Below are 11,616 nucleotides of genomic sequence, written 5' to 3' on the forward strand. Positions count from 1 at the left end.
TTTCTTACTTAAATCTCTTAAAAATAATTGGGGGGGAAAAAGACAATTGAGTGCTTAAGCACTTTTCATATATAGAGAAATAAAATCATGACAAAAGTAGCTGAAAGGCTGGGAGGGAGGAAATGAAACTTTTGACATTGTATGGTCCTTGCGCTCCTGTGAAATAGTACAGCACCTGATGCAGGTAGTCTTGCAGACCTGGAGTGCTCTTTACTGACCAGTCAAGGAACCATTCCTCTGATTTTCCTCATCTGTTAAATGGGATAACAGTTGCCACTGAGTGGATTCTGACCCCTGGTGACCTCATGTGTGTCAAACTAAAAACTGCTTCACAGGGTGATTTTTTGGGGGGATATGGATCACCAAGACTTTCTACCAATGGATGGACTCAAATACTGATTAGCAGCCAAGTGTGTTAACTGTTTTGTTTGTACTATTCAGAGACTCCATGCTATTTAAGTACCATCCTGTTGTTGTTGTTAAGTGCCATTGAGTCAGTTCTGACTCATAGTGACCCTTAAAAGGTTTCCTAGGAGTGCCTGGTGGGTTTAAACCATCAACCTTGTGATTCAAACTGACCTTGTGGTCCAGTGCTTATCCTACAGCACCATACCAGGACTTCTACATGTTGTTATGTGTCATCAAGTCGGTTCCAACTCAGAGCAAGTCTATATAGGGTTTCCTAGAAGCTGCTGGTGAGCTTAAATTGCCAAACTTGCTCTTCAAACTGACCCTGCAGTCCAACGTATTATCCCACATCACCACACCAGGACCCCTACATAACACCTTCAGTATTGCCTTTTAGCCCACGGGGCCTAAACTACTTACTTTTGACCCATTACAGATAAGGTTTGTCGACCCAATTTTCTACACCTTTGCCTTTACCGCTGACTTTTTTTTTCTGTAATTATTTGTGCTTCATTTTATCCAAATATACTAATTTATCAAATTGCACCCAAATTCAAAATGCTTTGAATAAAATAGACATTAAGTTATATGACAGTGTAATTAAGCAGATATTTTAAGTAAGTCCTGTTACCACTCTTTTTATAAAAAATCATAAATAATTTAAGTCCATATGGAGGAAATTTAGGTAAATGTTAAATAAACTTCCAGAATAAATATTAAACTAGGACACCCTGAGGTGGTTTTGGACTTTCAAAGACAATGGTGAAGACTCCAAATCTCTAATCTTGGCTCCAAGAATTTTTGTCATTTGACCCTCTTGTTCCTGGACAGAATGTTAGTTGAAACTTTCTATTCCTGGAAGTAGGCCCATCTAGATTCTAGCTATTGTTTTTTAAAATTAGCATTTCAGAAGCATTGTTCTGATTCACAGAATTTATGATGGGTCTGGTTTTGCTTATTCAGATGATTGGCAATTACTAGCTCACGTATTGGTGAAGAAAGATAGCGAATTAGAAGAATGCCATGTTGCTCAGGACAGCCTGGTTCCAGGAGTAAGACCAGGTCAGCAGTGCTGAAAGTCTGGGTGTGCTCAGGAATCATAAACAATGACCAGCAGCCAGGAGTCCAGAACTTTTATTTTCCCAGGTTTTTATTAAACTTGAATTAGTTGTTTCCTCAACTACCTCCATGACCAAGCCCACTTCAGAGCTAGTGGCTTCATGTTCCCTTTGTCTGAAATACTCATCCGCAGTAATCTGTGTGGCTCACCCTCTCACATCCTTCCCATCTCCGCCAAAATGTCATCTTACAGAGAGTACTCCACTAAGCACACTCCCCATTCTCCTTGACTGACCTTGCCTATGTATTTGCCTATTGCTGTACTCACTTCTTCTAGAATGCTAAGTATAATGAGATCAAGGGGTTTATTTTGTTCTCTGGAGTCTTGATGTGGCATTGTAACAACAACAGCATACCCAACACCTGAAACTGTACTTAGCATGGCACAGGTACTTAGCATTTGTAGCCTTAATAGGTGGGCTTCCATGACCTGCGCAGGAAGGATCTATTCCCCTTCTGCCTTGTTTTGCCCTGGTAGCGGCACAGCTCAGATAGCAGAAGGTAGGGCCTATAGGATTTTGTCCATTGGTGAATTGAAGAGATTAGAAATCTAAGGCGATCTCTTTATAAATCTCTTCTTTAAAACCTTGGACTCTTGGAAGACGATCTGGTGTTCCTCACAAACAGAAGGCCTCACAGTCCATCTCTTAGAGAAGAACTGGGACACCATGGCTCTTCCTTCCACTTCCTACAGTCATGACTACACCATATGCTACTCCGCTTCCATTTCTGTCTGGCATCCTGGGGATCCTGAAAGAAGCTGGACTTTAAGAAGCTACTGAAATGGTAGGCACATGCTGGTACACGCTTCTGGAATGTGATTGGGTCTTCTAAGTTCAGTTTAGGTGGGCTGAGGGCACAAGGAGTGTCTCAGTAAATGGATGAAAATAGAAGAGATTGCAGGGTTCAGACGATAAACAGAGATTGAGTGTATGGAGAGCTCAGGAGATGGCCTTTACCTGTGCTTTTCTGTTGCTCATTCCCTCAGCTTAGTTCCCCCAATGCAACAGAAACAGGAACCCTGGTGGTGCTATGACTGCGCTGCTTAAAATATTGGTGGCTCGAACCCACCTGCCACTCTGAGAGAGAAAAGACTTGGAAATCTGCTCCTGTAAAGATTGCAGCCTAGGAAACCCTATGGGAACAGTTCTATTCTGTCTTTACAGGGTTGCTATGAATCAATGGCACACAAGATCACTTGCAGCAAACAGAAGCCCCCAGTCAATAAAAACAATGGGATTATTATCTTGATGGTCATCTTGCATAATACATACAATGATACACCTTTTCCCCAAATTGACAGATATAGTCTTTAAGACAAGGAAAATGTAAGTAGAACGTTTCCCCCTAAGTCTGTGTTCTTACTACTCCTTTACTGAACCTTTTATTTCCAAGTCTAAAACAAGAAGTATAATAAGGATCCATTTATTACTTCCTCATCTGTAAAATAAGAGTCCTGGTGTGGCGCTGTGGGTTAATGCGCTATACTGCAAAGTTGTTTGAACTGCAATGTCAGCAGTTCAAGCTCACCAGTCGCTCCTTGGAAACCCTATACAGGGTGGCTATGAGTCAGAACCAACTCGATGGAATTTAATAACAATAACAACAACAATCTGTAAAATGGGAATAATAATAATAATAATAATAAATTATGTGTAGTTATAGATAAGTTTCTATTGCAAAGCACTTAGAACAGTTCCTAATATCCAATAAGCGTTATCTAAGGGAGTCCTGGTGTGGCTCTGTGTGTTAATGAGCCAGACTGCAAAGCCGTTTGAACTGCAAGGCTGGTGGTTCAAGCTCACCAGCTGCTCCTTGGAAACCCTACACAGGGTCACTACGGGTCGGGAATGGTGTGGCGCTGTGGGTTAATGCCTGCTCCTTGGAAACCCTACACAGGGTCACTACGGGTCGGGAATGGTGTGGCGCTGTGGGTTAATGCACAACACTGAAAAGCCGTTTGAACTCCAAGGTCAGTGGTTCAAGCTTACCAGCTGCTCCTCAGAAACCCTACACAGGGTCGCAATGGGTTGGAACCATCTCGACAGCACTTCACAACAACAACAACAAAGTTCTATAATTATTTTGATTAGTGATTTCTTGATTCAATTCTTAGTAATTTAATTATTATAATTTTTGTATCTATTTTCATAATTGAGATTCACCTTTTATTGCATAATTCTTATCAGATTTTGGTCTTAAGTTCATAAAATAAATGAGGGCATTCCACCTGAAAAATTAAAATGGTTTTGGAATTCTTTGGAAATGATCATTTAAATTAGAATTGATCTGTGGAATCAATTGGGTCATCATCTTTGGTAATTGCTTTTTGTTCTTCTATTTCTCTTGGGCTGTAGTTCTTAATCTGTCATCAAATACGTGTGCTTGGGTTAAGCACATTGAAGTTGGATGTGGCCCTTTGACTTGCTTTGATTAATGAAAAGTGAACAGAAGCTCATTGTGTTCTGGGCATCAGAATGATTGGGAATTGTAGCCAAAGGTGAGAAACACTTATGTAAGGAGGAACGAAATCAGTTAAGCTGCATATCTCTAAACTAGACTCTCTAGGCCATGGTGCCATAGAGAGGCCAGTGATGTTACTATGATCAATGTCACTGGTGCAGGTAACTCACAGTGTTCCCTTCCTCCCCCTGCCCCACACCTCCTTCTTGTACTAGACCACACAGCAACTTTTTAAAAAGCTTTTATTGTGAATTGAGTGATAGTTTACATGGGAGAACATCAGTTTTACACTCATTGTTTTCATTGCAATGGTGACAATCTCCTCCGTGCATCATCATTCAACAGTATTTGCTTCTATTCCCTCTGGGTTTTTTGTTTGTTTGTTTGTTTTTGAGGGGAGGGGGGAATGTACACAAAAACACTCAGGAATATATAATCATTTAAATAACCAAGGGACACATTCTGTAAGCCTGCCTCCTGGCCACCAGCACACAGACTTTCTCTTTCCATGAGTCTAGAGTCCTCAGCTGCTCTGTCTGTCCATGTCCTCATCTCTGCCTCCATCTTTAATGTTGCTGCTTCTCTGGATAGGGTCCCACATTCCGCTTGTGCTCTTCTCCCTTGATGGTCCTTGGGTCCTCTGTTCCTGGACTGTAAGATTAACTACTCCTCCATTTTGGTTACAAAACTTCTTCTTTTACAGTTGTGGCAGTCACAATTAGTCATGATAACAATTACTCACTATTGAATCATAAGAATCTGATCCCCATCTCCTTTCACCAGCCCTGTCTAGATAAGATGAAAACTATTCAGTGGGGATTCTACCTTCCCTTGCACACTTTGAAACTAAACTTCCTCTTGAAAATTTGTAAGCCAGTCACTTCATGCCTTTATAGCCCCTCTGCCCCCATTTTAGGTAGCCAATGTCTAAATTACCCATCCTTATTAACCCAGTATACAGAGGGGATAGGATTGATCCTTGATGTGAAGACTCCCTTAAAAAACTCTCAGTTATTTTTTTAAGCTAAGGAGCTCTGGTAGCATAGTGGTTACGAATCGGGCTGCTAACCTCAAAATTGGCCATTTGAAACTACCAGCGGTTCCGTGGGAGAAAGATGAGGCATTCTGCTCCAAGATTTACAGCCCCAGAAACCCTGTTCAGGGTCACTATGAGTTGAAACCAACTCGTTGGTACTACACAACAACAACAACATCCATAAGTATAGGTCAAGTTTATCAAATTGTAGCAACTTACACTTGTTTCCTTTATTAAAAAAAAAAAATTTATCTTCCTCTTGGGAATAATAATAATAATAATATTATCAAATTGTAGCAACTTACACTTGTTTCCTTTATTAAAAAAAAAAAATTTATCTTCCTCTAGTCAAGTTCTGATCATCAAGCCATTGAAGCTAAGTTGAATGGGTACTATCTACAAGTTTGGGTGTTCTGGTGCATCTCCCTTCACTTCATATCAGCTTCACTCTCAGCTCTATTCCTCTGTGGCTATGTCCTTGTCCATGGGCTCAGGAGTCCCCAGTAGACCACACAGAATCTTGTTGTTTGGTTTTGTCAAGTGGCTTCCAACTCATAGAAACCCTATGTGCAACAGAACAAAACACTGCATGGTCCTGTGTCAACCTCACAATTGTTATGTGTGAGTCCATTGTTGCTGCCATTGTGTCCGTCCCTCCGTCTTGTTGTGGTGAGGGGGGGCCTTCCTCTTTTTCATTGACCCTGCATTTTTCCAAGCACAATGTCCTTCTCCAGAGACTGGTCCCTCCTGATAATGTGCCCAAAGAATGAGAAACAAAATCTCACCATCCTTACTTCATTTTTTTTTTTCTTCTTGGAAACGTTTTCTTGTGAATTGAGTGAACAGACATCATCAGTTTTACATTCAACAAATCATACACTTTGTTTCATCTCCATGTAACAAGAGTCACCCCACTTCCTCACCATGGTTCCTATTTCCATTCCACCCTCCTTCCCATCCCTTCTCAACTTTGTCCTTAGGTCAATGTTGCCTTTTGATCTTGAATGATTGATCATTCCATGGTGAAAATACCTTGCTAGTAATGTTGTCCCATCACTCCCCCCCCCCACACACACACACACACTGCTTGACTCAAAATTAGGCCACAAGGGTGAGTTTTGTTCCAAACTTGAAGGGTGACTGAGGGCCAAAATCTCAGTTTCCTCCAGTCTCTTTCTGACCAATAAGCCCAGTCTTTCATTATAATTTTCAGTTTTGTTCCATATTTTCTCCCACTCTATCCAGGACCTCCTAATGTGATTCCTTTCAGAGTTGTTGGTGGTGATAGCCAGGCACCATCCTGTGGTCTCAGAATCGTGGTGACTGATGTTCACGTGTTCCATTGGTTCATTTGATTTATTGATACCAAGAATCTTCAATTTTCGTCACTCTTCTGTCTTCCACACATGGCACCTTAGATGGCTGCTCATGAGCTTTTAAGATTCCAGTCTCTACTCACAAAAGTTTTTTGTTGTTAAATGTCATCGAGTCAGTTCCAACTCATAATGATGCTGTATAGGGTTCCCTAGGAGTGGCTGGTGAGCTTGAACTACTGACCTTGTGGTTCAAACTGACTTTGCAGTCTAGCCCATTAACCCACAGTTCCACGCCAGGACTCTACTCACCAAAGTAAGTTGTAGAACATTTTCTTTGTGGACTATGGTATCTCCATCCTTATTTCAAGGGGCATTATTGTTGCACTTCTTACAAGAGATTTATTTATTCTTCTGGCAGTCATAATACTTTCAATATTTTTCACCAACAATTCAAATTCATTGATTCTTTTATGGTCTTGCTTACTCATTGTCCAACTTTCACATGCATTTGAGACAATTGAAAATACAATGGGTTGGGTCAGGTGTACCTTAGTCCTCAAACTGACATCTATAAAGAGGATTTTTGCATCAGATTTGCATATGCAATATGTTGTTTGATATCTTGACTGCTGCTCCCACTAGCGTTGATTGTGGATCCAGCAAAATGAAATCTGCCAACTTCAATCTTTTCTCCTTGGAAATGTTTATTATCAATTTTAACCATAGAATAATCTGAGCTAAAGATAGTTGTAAATTGCCTAAATGTAGTATTTCAGATTATATGAAAGCTAAGAATAAAATTGTTTTGTAAAAATCTTTCAACAAAAGCTAATGCTCTCCCATGTAAACTATCACTCAATTCACAATAAATAAAAACTTATTTTAAAAAAAACTTTCTAGCTTAGATTTTTTAGTTATAACCTTACACAATTAGTTACAACATTACTGGTAACTGAGAAGTCATTTTGATTTTTCTCCTTATTTTCCACAACTACTACTTCATTCTCAAAAAAAAGGACTCTCTTTTTTTAATACATAGGTTCACAATTCCCAGTCACTACAATATTGTAGCTAAAACCCCAGAAAATTTGACAAAATTAGCAGCAACGAAAACAACAGCATATGTTTGTTGTCCAGAATGCTTGTAGCCTGTGTGTGCTCAGGCAGATGAAACCATGCAATTTGAAGTCATTGTAACTAAGTAGTAATGCCTGCTCTCACAGTCTATTTGTTGTTGTGTATTGTCACTTCGGTTCCAACTCATAGCAACCTTGTATAGGGGTTCAGAGAATGGCTGGTGAGTTTGAATGCCAACCTAGCTACTAGCACAGTTAGCAGTCCAGTGCTTATCCTACAGCACCGACCAGGGCCCTGAGAGCTTATTGTTGTTGTTAAGTGCCTTCAAGTTGGTTCCAACTCATAACACCCCTGTGCAGGGTTTCCAAGGAAAGGTTGGTGGGTTTCAACCACTGACTTTGTGGTTCAAACCAATGGCCTTGTGGTTCAAACCCACTTTGAAGTTTAGTATTGATCCTACAGCACCACACCAGGATTCCGGATAGCCTATTAGAAGGTTCAAAATATAATTAGCATATTTTTTACTTTTATGTATACGGAAACATACATACAATTTTTTTTTGCTGTTTTAAGTACAGAAGTATTTTTATTTTAAAAAAAAAAAATCATTACGTTTTGTTGAAACACTACACAAAAATTTGATAGACATTTTAGTGTCATCTGCTCTGACTGTCATTCAGTGGTTTGCACCCACCACCCCCACTCCCTACTGACGCCACTGGAGAGGGTACCTGGAATAAGCCTCAGTGACTTGGCTACCTCTGAGACATCTTCCAAAGTTTTTCCTTTTTCACCCTCCTCTCTACTTCTTTCTCCCTCCTTTCCTTGTTCTGCCCTTCCTTTCCTCCTCCTCTGCAGAGATTTCAGTTCTTAGAGAAGCCCATAGTGTACTTTAGGTTCTCTTAGAAGAGGCCTGGTGTAAACCCTTGGCTCAGCCTTATCTCTCTTGCAATTGGGACAGATTGCCACAAAGGGATGTGCAAATCCACAGCATCAGAAGTCGGCTCCAGAGGACACCTGTGAGAGGCCTAGCGCCACCTTGTGATACTCAGGACACATTGCAGGCTCGACTGGCCACTGCGGCTGAAGTGCTGTTCAAAAGAGCCAGGTGTTCAGCAGGCTTGACAGGGTCTGGCACCGAGAGGCCTTGGGCTCCTTGGGGAAGCCTCTTCCTCAGGACCTGCGATCATGCAGGCTCTCAAGCAGGCCTGAGAGACCAGGTGGACTAGGAGGGTGAAGGGGAGGTATAAAGCAGGCAGGCTACAAATATGCTTAACACAATTGGATATATAAGATTTTTGAGTTTGGCACCAATGGTCTTGGACTTATAGTCCTAGCCTGCCTTGAAGAAGTAATCAACATAGGGCGAATACACAGGACCTATATTTGGCTGATTTGTATAACAAACTCCTCAGAGACAACAAGAATGAGACAATTAGCAGAGACAGATAAACACAGTTTTGTGAGTTGGGCATGAGGGTTGACTTGGCAAACCAAAGAAAGCTACAAGTGCAGCATCTACAGGGGATGGAGAATCCAGGCAGTTCTATAAAGACTCATGGTCCAGGAAATAGGGGATCCAGTCCAGCAGAAAGGAGGCAGATGCCTACCCAGGATGATCAGTCAGAAACCCATTTTAATGCCATCTCTGCAGCAAGTCGAGAGTAAAGACAGTCCAGATTGGTACCAGGATGGGAGTTGTAGAGGCAGTTGGGAAGTGGCACATTTCTGGATTTATTTTGAAGGCACGTTAATAGGATTTTCTGGTAGATAGGGTATGTGACATTAGAGGAGAAAAAAATGGTATCAAGATTTTAGGCCTAAGCAACAGGAGAACTATAGAAATGACCTTAATTGATAAGAAAATTGCAGGAGTTATAGGTATAGGAGAGAAGACCCGGAGTTCAGACTTAGATATGTTAAGTTTGAGATGCCCACTGGACAACTTAGAAGCAACATGGAGTAAGCAATTGGATGTTGTTGTTGTTAAGTGTCATCAAATTGGTTTCTACTCATAGTAACCCTGTAAGGTTTCTAAGGTGGGTTTGAACTCTTCACTTTCCTCAGCAAGGTTGTGTCATATGCATATCTCAGGTTGTTAACAAACTTTCCTCCAATGCTGAAGCGGCATTTTTCTTTGTGTAGTCCACTTTCTTAGATTATTTACTAAGATAGAATGTTTAGTGAAAACATGCAACCCTGATGATGCACACCTTGCCTGATATTAAACCACGCAGTGTCCCCTTGTTCTCGTTCTATGTACAGGTTCCGTATAGGCACAATTAAGTGTTCTGGAATTCCCATTCTTTGCAATGTTATCCATAGTTTCAGATTCACACAGTTGAATGCCTTTGCATAGTCAATAAAACACAAGTAAATATCTTTCTAGTATTCTCTGCTTTCAGCTAAGATCCATCTCATATTAGCAATGATATTCCTTATTCCACATCCTCTTCTGAATCCAGCTTGAATTTCTGGCTGCTCCCCATCAATGTAATGTAGAAACAATTTTTTAGTTATCTTCAGCAAAATTTTATTTGCATGTATGTGATATTAATGATATTTTTTGGTAATTTCTACATTTCTGAGGGATGGGTACAAATATGGATCTTTGGTCGGTTGGCCAGGTAATTGTCTTCCAAATTTCTTGGAACGGACTATAAGGAAGTGCTTCCAGCACTGCATCGGTTTGTTGGAACATTTCAATTGGTAGTCTGTCAGTTCCTGGAACCTTGTTTTGGTTTTGTTTTTACAAATGCCTTCAGTGCAGTTTGGACTCCTTGGTCATATACTAACTCCTAAAATGGTTGAATGTTGACCAACTTTTTTGGTACAGTGACTGTGTGTATTCCTTCCATCTTTTGATGCCTCCTGCATTATTCAACATTCTGTCCATAGAATCCTTCATGATTGCGACTCAAGGCTTGGTTTTGTTTTGTTTTGTTTTTTCCTTCACTTCTCTCAGCTTTAGAGATGCTGGGCATTTTCAATTTTCTAACTCCAGGTGTTTGTGCATTTAATTTTTTTTTTTTCTCGGTTCAAGGGCTTGGAGGGAGCTAGATATGCCAGTCTCCGACTTTATTCTGAGGAAAGGCATGATGCAGGATCCTTAGACCCTGTCCTAGGGCACTGGTCTCCATGAGTTTGGAAAAGGCAATCTGGGGCCGCCCAACTGAAAAGAAACCAGGTCCTCTTGCCACTGCACAGGGACCTATGCCTGGAACTGAAGGAGGCCTTAAGAATTGCTCCAAATGCGGGGCCAAGAAACAGACCAGGATTTTAGGCCACATGGCACTCGGGACCTCCCAGGAACTCTGGGGGCGGTCCCACAGCTACTCCGCAAAACCAAAAACAAGGAGATAATAGTGCAACTTGAACTGTTGCTTTAAAAAACAAAAATCAAAGATGGGCTTTCCTTAAGGAAGAGGGTCTGAAAGAAAATGCTGATGGGACTCTCTGGACACCCTTCTTTCTGAATAGGTGTGTGCACTGGGCAGAAGGTGCTGCCACGGGGTGGGCTAAGTTGAGCTGAGGCCCCCCAAGTCTTTAGATGCGACAGACGAAGCTCACTGCTTGCCAGCCTGTTGGCCAGTCTTCTTCTCCTCCTGGCCCCTACCGGTACCTGGGATCCTACCACGGTCACGGCCACCAAACGCACCTCGCCCAGCACCCACCATGCCACCGCCCTTCTGTTGCTTCTGCAGCTGCAGGCCACCACGCCCACGGCCCTTGGCCACCACCTCATCCTTGACCATGCCAATGATCTCATCTGGGATGCCTAGGTACTTGATGGTGCTGCCGCGAATGTAGCAGTCAGGCAGCCTCCAGAACTTGTCCCCATCCCAGGACATGCAGATGACCTTTTGCAGGTTGATGTTCATCCAGTTGTCACAGTTCCCCAGGTGCCTGTAGTAGGTTCTCCCCATTCTTCAGCTACACCAGCATGGGGTGATTCTGGGCCGTCTTCAGCAGCGACAAGGGGAGCATGGGACGGGCGGGGACCCGGCTCGGCGCATTTCATTTTAATACTTCCTCTTCTCGAGATGCATTTTGAAAATTTCCATTCAGCTCTTTTATCATTTCTTCCAGTCGCTTTAGCTACTCTACATTCAAGAGCAAGTTTCAGAGTCTCTTCAGGCATTCCCTCTGGTCTTTTCTTTCTTTCTTTTTTTTTTTTAAATGATCTTTTACTTCTTC

At 41.7% G+C, this 11,616-nt stretch overlaps 1 pseudogene; it reads right to left on the bottom strand.

Moving 5' to 3' along the window:
- Positions 1-10,985: 10,985 nt before the first annotated feature.
- On the bottom strand, positions 10,986-11,406 carry LOC102825747 (annotated as a pseudogene).
- Between the last annotated feature and the right edge of the window lie 210 nt (positions 11,407-11,616).

The sequence above is a fragment of the Chrysochloris asiatica genome, unplaced genomic scaffold (assembly GCF_000296735.1).
Source record: "Chrysochloris asiatica unplaced genomic scaffold, ChrAsi1.0 scaffold00069, whole genome shotgun sequence".
Taxonomy (NCBI): Eukaryota; Metazoa; Chordata; class Mammalia; order Afrosoricida; family Chrysochloridae; genus Chrysochloris; species Chrysochloris asiatica.